Genomic DNA, 12163 nt, shown 5'->3' on the forward strand with positions numbered 1-12163 from the left:
GTCTTTAAGGATATCCAAAATTTATTCCCAGTCTTCCTTTCCAGCTTTATCTCAGATTAGCCAAGATAACCATATGATCCATCCAATGAATGCCCTCTGTTCCTTCAAACATCCTGGGAACTCTCTAGCCCTGTGCCTTGTTTAATCCTCTTCCCTTTACTTGATGTTCCCTTTTCTTCTACCTCTGCCCATCCCTACCTTTTCTAATTTTCACAGTTCATTTGACATTCCTTTCAAAATTTCTCTCTGATTTTCTCAGCTAAATGAATATATCTCCCATTCTTGGAACTCCCATAGTTACTGTGGCCAGAAATCAGATCCCATTGTCTAACCAATTTTTGAATCCAGTTCTTACTTTGGTCTTCCTTGAGTCAGAGGGAAGAACTAGGAGCAACAAAGGTGCCAGGGGAGAATTTGCAAAGTGACAAATTTAAGCTTGATATCAGGAAAAACTTTTGAAAATCAAGGTAGAGCCCAAAGGGCAGCAAAAATGAGCATACCCTTTGATCCAGCAATACCACTACTGGGTCTATACCCTGAAGAGATGATTCAAAAGGGTAAAAACATCACTTGTACAAAATATTTATAGCAGTCTTGTTTGTGGTGGCAAAGAATTGGAAATCAAGTAAATGTCCTTCAATTGGGGAATGGCTTAGCAAACTGTGGTATATGTATGTCATGGAACACTATTGTTCTATTAGAAACCAGGAAGAACGGGATTTCAGGGAAGCCTGGAGATTTGCATGAACTGATGCTGAGTAAGATGAGCAGAACCAGGAAAACACTGTAAACCTAACAGCAACATGGGGGCAATGATCAACCTTGAAGGACTCGCTCATGCCATAAGTGCAACAATCAGGGACAATTTGGGGCCGTCTGCAATGGAGAATACCATCTGTATCCAGATAAAGAACCGTGGAGTTTGAACAAAGTTCAAGGACTATTCCCTTTAATTTAGGGGAAAAAAACAGATATCTTATTGTTGGATCTTGTTATTTCTTAGACTTTTTGTCTCTTCCTTAAGGATATGATTTCTCTCTCATCACACTCAATTTGGATCAATGTACAACATAGAAACAAAGTAAAGACTGACAGATTGTTTTCCGGGGTGGGGTGGGGAAGGAAGTAAGATGGGGGGGGGATTGTAAAACTCAAATAATATCTTTAATAAAAATAAATTTAAAAAAAGAAAATTAAGGTAGAGCAAAGCAGAAAGAGCTGCCTGAGGGTCCTCTCTCCCATAAAGGACTTCAAGTAGAGATTGTGTGATCCGTTAACTGGGATAGCATATTTAGATGTGGACTGGCCTTTGTGGTCATTTCCAGTTCTGACTGTTTTGTGATTCTTAAAAATCAAATTGTCTCAGAAAATCCAGAAGATAGTGTCCTATATCCATAGTATTTTATCACTCCCCTATTACATTCTTATATTCTGCCTCATATTTTTTAGTCATTCTTCTCAAGCAGATTTCCATATAGGTCACAGCCTCTAACCAGGGTTCCTTCACTCTTCCCATACTATATCACTTGATATTTTCATTAGCTATTGTGGGTTCAAATCTCATTTCAAGGCAGATAATTCCTAGATCAGTATATGTATCCATAATCTCTTTCCTAAACTTCTGCACCAAGTGACCAATGACATTTAAGACATTTTAAATTGTAAATCTTGCAGAAATCTCAATCTCAATACGTCTAAAACAGAACTCATTATCTTTCCCCCGAAATATTTCTCTCTTCCCAACTTTCCTATTACTATCAAGGATACCACGTCACTTATACCCATTCAGGCTTACTAAACTGGTTTCATCCTGAAATCCTCACTCCTCACTCCCCTGCACATCTCATATACAATCTTTTATCAAGTCTTCTTGTTTTTGCCTTCACAATGTCTCTTAGATATGTCCCCTGCTTTCTACTCATACAGCCTCCATGTTGGAGAAGGCCTTCATTACTTCAAATGTGTGCTACCACCATAGCCAGAAGTAGGACTTGAACCCAAGTTTCCTTGACTGTGAGGCCTTCTCTACTCCATTATACCAGGCTGTGTACTTTCAACTAGTGCTTAACATAAAGACAGCAACAGCAGCTTTTCCTTCTAATACAAAAATTTGTCTTGCGCAATGAGCTGGAAATTTCCACCCACCTCTTTTAAGAGGATGAAAGGTGAATGTAAGGATTTAAGTTCTCAAATCAATCTGTCAAAAGGCATTAAATAAGTACTTAATATTTTCATATTGTACTAATTACAGGGAGTAAAATGAAAGACAAAAACACCCATTCTTAATTTCAAGGAGTTCGCATTCAAGTGGGAGAGACAACATATAAATATAAAAGATTTAGAAAGAGTAGATGGAAGATAATTTGGGAGGGATCTTCAGTAGAAGTTGAGGAACCATGAAAGGTTTATAGATTTATTCTGAGTTTGGAAGGACTTCAGATAAACTAAAAGATGAAGGTGAGGGGAGGGAGCCTTCTAGGTACAGGGGATTGGCGGTGCAAAGGTGTGAGGCTAGGAAAAGAAGTATCATTTAGGAAAAATACCAAAGAGACTAGTTCAACTGCATCATGAGTACATGGAAGGGAGTAATGTGTAAGAGGACTGGAAAGTTAGGAAGGGGCCAGGTTAAGAAAAGTTCATGTTGCTTTCTGAAAAAAACACATTTTTAAAAATGTGTTTTTTGGTTTGGGTTTTTTTTTTTTTCAGAATGGTAACGTATACAGTTTGGGGCTGTTGCTAGTTCTACTGTTTAGACCTAATGTCTGGATAAAATGTTTGTTCAAAGCTGGCACATATTGTATCACTCAAGAATAAATGTAATGTGCCTCTTTAGGATAGAAGAAAGCCCATCTGTTTGCAAATAAATGCAGCTTTAAAAAAAAAATCTCCCTGCACTCCAGAGTGGACTGTTTGTTTGAAAGTTTATTGTATTTATGGAAAAACAAAAAAGGTCGGGGGTTGGGAGCTGAGGGACTGACTGAATTAGCTTCCTCTAGAAAATAAATCTGGATGTGATCAGGAACAGCCAAAGCAAAAAAAAAATCATAAAACCCCAAAATAATTTAGCAAGCAGCTCAAGTATCTTAAATTTATGGAAATCTACTGGTGGTGGAGAGAGGACCCCAAGGGTAGAAAAAAACCAAACCCAACAACAAAGGGAAGAGACAGGTTAAGGACTGAAAGGGGAGAAAAGTAACAGAAATCATAAGCTATTCTCCTACTTTAACAAAGTTATGATTTACACTCATGTAGCATCAGTGTAGCAATCCATAAAAGAAGAAAAACCCAAAACATGTCCAAACCTGCACTTGGAAAATGACTCAGGTACAGTAGTATTCTGCCACAATGACATAAAACTGTCTAAAGATAGTGTTACAGGATTATTCTTGAAACACAAAAAAGACTTAAAGTATGCCCTGCTTCTTGGAACCCTCCCAGTGGTCCCTGCCCCACAATCAATGACAAGACAAGTGGAACAAGACAGTGCCACATTGGCTGAATCCTAATTCTGGCTTGGAGTTTTCTAAATCTTCTTTCTTCCTCTTCAGAGTCTTTTGCCCAGATACTGTTTCATGGCACAGAAAGGCAGAATGTGCAATGAGATATAGCTTTGTTATCTGTTCACTTGGAGGTATTTTAGTCCTAGGTGAAAATGAATTCTTAGCTATTATGCACATGCAGTGGGGGGGGGGAGGCTTTTCTAAATGTAAAGTTTTGTTCAGAATGAGTAGATTATTATTACAGTTAATAACAATAATATAGCAGCAGCAGCAGCATATATCTACAGAGTATTAAGGCTCATGAAAGCACTTTCTCATTTGACTGTCCTATAAGGCAAGGTGTTATCATTATTATTTTAACGATATAGGACCTAAATTTAAAGAGGTTAAGTAAAGTATCTACATTCATATAGTTGCTAATTGTATAAATCTGAATCAGAAATCAAATCTCCTTTCTCCAACTCCAATTCTCTTTACATTATGCCACTGATATAGTGTAACTCAAATAGAAACAGGGTCCTAACTGTACCAAAGGATCCCTGTTGGCTGCATGTTAACTCAGTTTTAAAATGTAATCTTATTTGTGTTTTATTGTATTTTTATTTAGTTTCTTAACTATTTGCCAATTACTTTTTAATCTAGTTTGGCCCTACTGGGGAATGCTGCTGGTTGCATACGGCCAATGAGCAGAATTTGGTTACCCCTTCATGTCACCATTTTCACAGGGGAATATTTAAACATATATGTCATTGAAAGGATAGAAGCCCAAGTTCAAATTCCTCTTTACCTCCTGAGTTCCCAATGGAGAACTTTCCCCTTCAAACCTCACATAATACCTTTTTTGGGTAACTATCTGATGGCCATATCACGGTCCATTTGGCTACTGTAGTTATCAGCATTCCCACATATTCCCTCTATTTTATTGTAAACTTGATGAAGGCAAGCAGTGGGTCACATGTAATTTTGGTGCTTCTCTGGTTCCTGGCCCAGAGAGCTATACAATTTAGCCACTTAGTAAATGTTTGATCATTGAATTATTGAGTGGTTCAGAGTGAGGCCCTCTAAAACAGACCTCCATACTTTTTCTCCTATAAAAATCAGCTTAATCATTTTTACTTCAGCCAGATGAATCTTAGTAAAAATTAAATCTTAGAAGAACAAACAGATATGTGATTAGTGACATTAAATACTAGGGAATTATTAGCACCTCAATTCCTTGGGGGGATAGTTCAGTTAGCAAACAAAACATATTGATTTGTTTGTGTAAAATTTAATGTTTAACAAACCAGGTAAAATTAGTTTTGGTAATACTTTGGTAATCTTTCTTGGATCATATGGCCAGAAGGCACATTTAAGCATTGACTTTATTAAATAGGATCTTTGAACTAGAGTTGGGAGGAAGCTATTGAGGTCAACATACCCCCGTCCCCATTTTACTTTTAACTGAGGCCCAGAGAAGTTGAGACTTCTCCAAGGTACTTTGATGCACATAATGTCAGAAGATTTGAACCCAGTCAGTCCTCTTTTCCACAATATTGTGATATAATAATGTCTGTGCAAAGCTAGGCTCTGATTCTTATGGCTAGCAAGGCTCCACCTTCCCAAATAGTTCTTTCTTCCTTCAGCAACCTGTTATTAAACACCTATTATGTGGTAAGACTTATAATAGGCATCCTAAATACAAAACAATTGAAGACATTGTCTCTCTCCTCATGGACATGGAGCTTACACTTTAGCATGCTAATAATGTGGGTGATAGTATGGAGCAATGCTGTCAAATTCTATAGAAACCAGGGTCACTAAATCTTACAGAAAGATCCCCGTTCACCCAAAATGACTTAGAAAACCACATGTTTACATTATCTATGTTCTGTGGCAATTTTATTTATTCTGTTAAATATTTCCTGATTTCATTTTAATCTAGTTTGGCTGCCTTAGAGAGTATTGAGGCAGATGTGACTGGCTGGCCCCATGTTTTATATTTCTGGAATTTAAGAATACCTAATATCTCAAAGGAGAGACAACTAAGTAGCACAGTGCTGGAGTCAGGAAGACCTGAGTTCAAATGCAACCTCAGATACATTAGCTGTGTGACCCTAGGAAAGTCACTTTTCTCTATTTGCCTCAGTTTCCTCATCAGTAAAATGAGCTGTAGAAAGGAATTGCAAACCACTCCAGTATCTTTGCCAAGAAAACCCCATGAGGTCATGAAGAGTTGGACACAACTGAACAACAACTATTTCTCAAAGGATCAAGCTGCATCAATTAAACCAATGTACTTTATCCATAAAGCAACTAAAATAAATATGGAATGAAAAATGATACCAAAGTAAACGTATTGCCTAGTCTTCCTAGTGTTAACTTGATCAGTGGGCCTGAAAACTAGCAGTTCAATTTCCAGAGAATCAAACTAGATTCTTGTCTTCAAATCATAGAAATGGAATCAACAGAGAAAGCATCCTTCTCAAATCCTGTGTTCTATTCCAGGGACCCCTGAGCCTAGGATTTAAAGCAATTTGATATAGAATACCATGAGCCAAAATGTGGCTCGTTGGTTTAAATGGAGAAGAAATCCTGCTTCAGAGAGACAACCCTCACTCTCTCCCCATCCCTAAATTGCCAATAGGAAAAGATGTCTATATTGGCCCACATAAACCATATTTCTCAAAGGGGAGGTAAACAAATCTCCTTTGCAAACATGGCATTGGGTTAAAACAAAGATGCTTTCTTTGAGCATGTGTTTACAAAATATGGAAAATGATTGGGTGGAGCTTTTTATTTCTACCAAAGGATTAACTCTGGGTCATGAAAGCATTTATCAGTGAGGTAAATTGTACACAGTGTGCCTAGGTCTATGAGAACCATCTCTATAGCATCTGAAGATCTGAAACTGTTCCGAGATAGGGTGTGGAGATGGTTAGCCCACTAACCATGTTATAACATTAGAGAGGCACAGTAAAATAGTGGATAGAACACGGGAAGCAGAATAAATCAGACCTGATTCTTACACTTCATAGGTCTGTGTCTATGGGTAAATCACTTAACTTTTCTGAAACTTAGTTTCTGCATCTATAAAATGGAGATACTATCTGTGGTATCTCCTTCATCGGATTATAGTATGGAGGTAGTATATGTAAAATGTTTTTCAAACTTTAAAGCCTTAGATAAAAATATCTTTTATTAAGTTCTTTACTTACTATGCCAGATACTATGCTAAATGCTAAGGATATAAATATAAACAAATTAGACAGTTCTTGTTCTAAAAAAGCTTACATTCTAATGAGGGGAGAGGATATGCATCTAATAGCTAATATATAGGTTTCAGGACATGAGAGCTTTGATCATATTTTACCATGCATTCCTTTTGTAGATAAGAGAGAGAGAGCAATCTACTGAGCAACTCAGTCACTTTCCTCTGGGATAAATTAAACTAAAGAGCCACTTTGGATATCCAAGAGCTAAGGAATTAGGAATAAAGTTTGCCAAATTCAAGATATAAAGTCTAAGATATATTTGCAAGTAAGATATTGTTACATAGGAAACTCTTTTCTATGTTAGTGTTTATGCTTTGATTAATTGAAGTTGATTATGTTTTAAATCAGGGACTGACTCATTACTGATGATGTTATTCTTAATTCAGCTATTAACTACAGCCAACACACTCACTTGATAGAGCTAAAATAAAAATTAATACAAAACTGAAAAATAGACTAAAAATGAGGAAAACATATATTGCATGCAATGGAAACAACTTCACTTGACTTACCATACTTAAGTTATTGTTGCCGAAAGATTGGAAATCAATAGAGGAAACAACATTGATGCTGATTAATATATATATATATATATATTCATTCAGAAAATGGGCACTGATGTAAAGCAATTGCTCTACCAAAAGAACGAAAATAATGTTTAAAAATCTCTTTAATAAACTCTTAATATCTTTGCTAAAGGCAATACTGATTTAGTATACAAACTTAATTATAAATTCTTCAGGAGGACAGTGGGAAAATATAAGCATTATCCCAGGATTAAAGAAAGGAATTGGCCACAAGAGTGACAGAAGACCCAGGAGAATTCTGAGGTAGTCCTCCTTCCCTCTTTTGTAATCCAACCATGCATATCTTTTGGATTAGATATAGGAATAATCTTTCTGCCCATCAAGAGCTCTTGAGTCCTCTTTTTGTTTAAAAATCAGTTGATTGAAAAGAACCCAAAATATTTTTCTGATCATGTTGTTTTTGCTCTCACTGATGTTGAAGTTAGATTCACAAAGCATACACAGCTTGAAGCTTTCCAACAATAAATAACTTATGGGCTTTTTGATTAAAAATGATGTGCCAGGGAGGCAGGAGGGAAAGTAGTTTTTGTTAATTGGAGAAAATCAATTTAATGAAAAAAGATGGATTCTCCCATGCCCCCTTTCCCATGTCTCTTCATATTTCTTTGCTTCTTTCACTGTATACTGGAGATTTTCTTTAAGTTATTAATGAAGAAATTATGATAAATATTTTCACATTTCAATTTGGAATTCTACCTTCTGAAATCATGCATTTTTTCAAAATGAACTTTTTTCTAATATTAACAAAAGCAAATGTGATATAGTGTATAGACATCTGATTATAGAGAAGGAAAGCCCTTGTGTACCAGTGCCATCCCTAGTATATGCTGAGTGTATGGCTGCAGCAAATCACTGAAACTCTAAGGACGCTAGGCAAATTTTTGTGACTTCAGTGCTGATTTACATTGGCAGAGGGATTTTCCTCACCTGGAAGCTCCCTCAGTCAATGAAGAACTAATTCCAGTCTCTGTGTGTCTCTAACTCATACCCACAGAATGGGCAGGCATGAATGGCTATGGGGATATACTTCAGGGGTGGGATAAACTATTCAAAGGGATCACATTCATTTGGGTATTTGACTAGAGGCTTTGCATAAAGAGTCATTTCTAATTTTCAAGATTTCAGAACTAGAAAATTGCCTCATTATACATTTGGTTATCTATATAAGGACAGTGTAAACAATCACTTCTGTAATCTTCCTTTGCATCAAATTCCTTCTCCTAGGGAGGAAGGAATGAATGTGGGCACCAGTTATTCTTTCCTTCTCTTTTGTCCCCTGCCTCCTTACACATACACATGCAAACACACACACACACACACACACACACACACACACACACACTCACATATACTCACACACAGAGCACTATCTGAACATTGGTTAAACAACCCAAAACATTTCTATATACATATAAAAGAAAATTAACCACATTCCCATATCCTCAGTCAAGGCAGTCATGCTGTGCTGGTGGCACACATGTATTAAGGAAGCAAAATTGCTTTAAATAATCAAAATACACAAAGGCGCATTTTCCTGAGTGATTGGAAATAACCCTGACAAATGTTCGTATTTGGTAAATTATGAATCAGCCAAGTTACATTGGCTCAACTATAATGAAAAACATTTTTTAAAAAGTATTAAGTACATAAAGCAAGATGTTCAGTTAGTGATGAATTTCCATGACAGAGATAGAAGTAACCATGTGAAGGAAGCTTGGGGGCATGTCTCCTTTGGTGCCTGTGTATTTATGTGTATACATGCACATGAAATACATGCACACAGTAAGTATCTGTGTGTATGTGTGTGTGTGTGTGTATGTGCAGAAGAAAAAGAATTGAACCTTTGGTTCAGCTATTCTGCTACTAGACAGTAGCACTAAAGAGGTCAAGAAGAGAAAGAATGTCTCATCTATATCAGAATGTGTCATAGGTGAGACCAGCCCAGGACCTTTCCTTTTTTGTTGGGTTTTTTTTTCTTCAGGTATTGGGTTAAGTGACTTGCCCAAGGTCACACATGTAATTATTAAGTGTCTGAGGTCAGATTTGAACTCAGTCCTCCTGACTCCAGAGCCAGTGCTGCTCCACTTGGACTTTTGGCTCTGAGGCTTGTTCTCTAATTTTTGCATACATCACCAATCAATTACAATCTCCCAAACCTGATCCCAAATGTTTCATCTATGGATGCTGATATGGCTAATACAGTCTTTTTAAAAAAAATCAATTTTATTTTAATTATATTTCAAAATTCTCTCCCTCTTTCCTCTTCTTCCCTAGCCAGTGAGAAAACAAGAAAAAGAAAACCCCTTATAAATATCTGCAGTTATACAAAACAAATTTCTTCCAAGGTTAATACATTTTTGACCGACATTTTAGAGTTCTATCTTTCAAAAATGAAAGGAGCCATAAGTGGTCATATAACTAGACATAGCACAGACCAAAAACTCGGAAGACAAAGATGAAAGAAAGAATCCTTGGGAGGAAATGGTGGCACGATCTTTGGGTTCACCATAGTTATCAAGTACAATGGTACCTATGCGCTGCTGTGTAGACTACCATTGGAATACGCAGATTTCGACTAGTTCAAAGAAAGACTAGGTAGGATTGCCTGGTTTAGGTTTCTGCAGGGGAAGTTGACCCTTTCAAGAGGAACAATATGTTCTCCAAAAGGAAATTCTGAGGTCAGAAACTTGAGTCTGCAATATGAATACACTGAAGCCATGAGAACAAACACCCACCTGAATGATAGCTCTTCTCTGGGCTACGTGGTTTTTAGCAGAGGAGGACCCTTCCTGAACAAGAGGAGCTGACTTGGAAGCATAAACTTTTCCATAATACAAGGACACTGTGAGCTTGATCACTGGCTATAGTGTTGTTTATGATAAAGTTTATACTCAGAGGAGACAATAGGCCAGGAAGCATGTGACTGGTGCTGGTGACTTCCAGACAAGAAATGCTTTCATTTCCTAAGCAAGAATAAGAGGAAGAACCTGATTGTCCTTGTAGGGTCTTTAGTCATATCTGAACATCATCCACTCTTCCCCACAGACACCCACCTTCCTTTATCTGTCAGCAAACAGCTCCAGGGAAATCAGAAACTCCCCAACAGGGCCAGTCTTCTGTAAAATGGCAAAGGAGACCACGTTTATCTTTAGTGGGCGTCTTGCCACACTCCCTGAACTTCATCCTTCCTCCCCCTATTTTAAGATAAATCTCAGGTTAAAAAAAAAAAGAATTGAAGTATTTTTTTTAAATCAGAAATTTTTCTAAAAAAAAAAGAGAGAAAAGCTGACATTCAAAAAGCATAATAGCACAAGAGAGGATCAACGGAGTGTGGCAGGGGGCCCATCTTTCCTTTTCCTATTTATAAGAAAAAGTCTGAAAATAAAAACTAACCAAGTTTTAAATTTTAATTTACTAGAGACGTAGAGCGTAGTTTCCTCAACTTGCTATTTTTGACTCCCATACCTCTCTTCCCCTTTTCAGTCTTTCCTCATCTCTCACACAAGGAAAAGAGCTTGAAGTAAAGACAACTATCTTTTGAGTCAAGAAGATGGGAATTCTAAGTTCACCTTTGTCACATACCGTGGCCTTGGGTAAGTCATTCAACTTAATGGTGCTCCGGGAAATTCACTAAGACTATAAATTGCTGATAAATTGGTGTTGATCTTCACTTATAGTAGGAGAGTTTTCTATAGCAGTGATATCATAAGTTTTGGCCCGTATCTGTCCCCATATCTCCTTCCTTCTCTCATTCTTTCTACAACATTTTTTTTCTCCTAAGATTTGGTAAAGAGATACTTGTTACTGTGAGGGACAAGCAATAGAGAAAGGAGATATTGGGAACAGAGAAAGGAAGCAGAGGGGACATGTGCTGAAAGATCCCATCAAGAGTAACACTTCTATGAGGTGGTATTTCTTGTATCTAAAACTTGATAATCACTCTCAAGGTCTTCTCTGCCTCGTCGTGGCATGGAGGCCTGGGAAAGACCTTCATTGAGAAAAGCCACTGTGTCCTGGTCATTGTCAGTCATCTTGACTTATGTTTGGCCATTGGATTTTGGTGACTTTGGAAAAAAAGAGTGAGGCCAATGACTTTGCACAGCTCTGCTTCACTTAAATCCAATTCATGGACAAGTCAAGACAATAACCTCATTATATTATTGGTCCTCTTCAAAAATGAAGGATGAACCACATGTCATAGAGGTGACCCTGATTTAACCAAAAGTATGAAAACAGAGTAAAGATTACTGCCAACATTGGAAAGGTCTCAAATCTGGACCTGACAATGGTCTTATCTAAAGACCAATCAGACTGAATGAAGAGTCTCATCACTCAAAAGAAGACCACCATGTGTGCTATGTTTCAGCTACCATAATTCATGGATGATGTGATTGGTTTCAGTGGCAAGTTGAACTTGAATTGGAAGAAATGGGTTCAAACCTCACTTTTTACATTTACAACCTGAGTGTCCTTGGGCAAATAATTAAATTGTCCTGTTTCTTGGTTTCCTAAACGGCGAAATGAGAGGGTGGGATAAGATGGCCTCCAACTATATATCTATAACCCTATGATTTATGAGAGGAATATACTCATTGATGAAATCACAAATCTCTGGAAGCATGGAAGACTTCAAAGTCATTGAATAAACCTATTTAGGAGGAACAGTGAGGCAACCAAAGTTGAGAGTCAAGAGTCCTGGTGGCCTCTAACCATGTGATTTTGGTCAAGTCTCCTATCCAGAAATTTTCTTATTCTCTATTTGTGGGGGTTGGAGCTAGCATCACAGAGTTTATTTAGAGGATCTTTAAAGTCCCTTATTTCT

At 37.3% G+C, this 12163-nt stretch overlaps 1 protein-coding gene across 2 annotated transcripts in view; it reads right to left on the reverse strand.

The window, feature by feature from the left end:
• The window catches only part of ADGRL2 (adhesion G protein-coupled receptor L2), a 329848-nt gene that overhangs the window by 309066 nt on the left and 8619 nt on the right, over positions 1-12163 (reverse strand). The window contains exon 1 of one of the 2 annotated variants that reach the window (XM_074221817.1): positions 10077-10180. The exons of the other annotated variant lie outside the window; for it this stretch is intronic. The gene's annotated coding sequence lies outside the window, so the exon portion shown is untranslated. Of the gene's footprint in view, positions 1-10076; positions 10181-12163 lie in introns of those variants that run through there. 2 annotated transcript variants of the gene reach the window in all.

This window comes from Macrotis lagotis, chromosome 2 (genome assembly GCF_037893015.1).
Source record: "Macrotis lagotis isolate mMagLag1 chromosome 2, bilby.v1.9.chrom.fasta, whole genome shotgun sequence".
Lineage (NCBI taxonomy): Eukaryota > Metazoa > Chordata > Mammalia > Peramelemorphia > Peramelidae > Macrotis > Macrotis lagotis.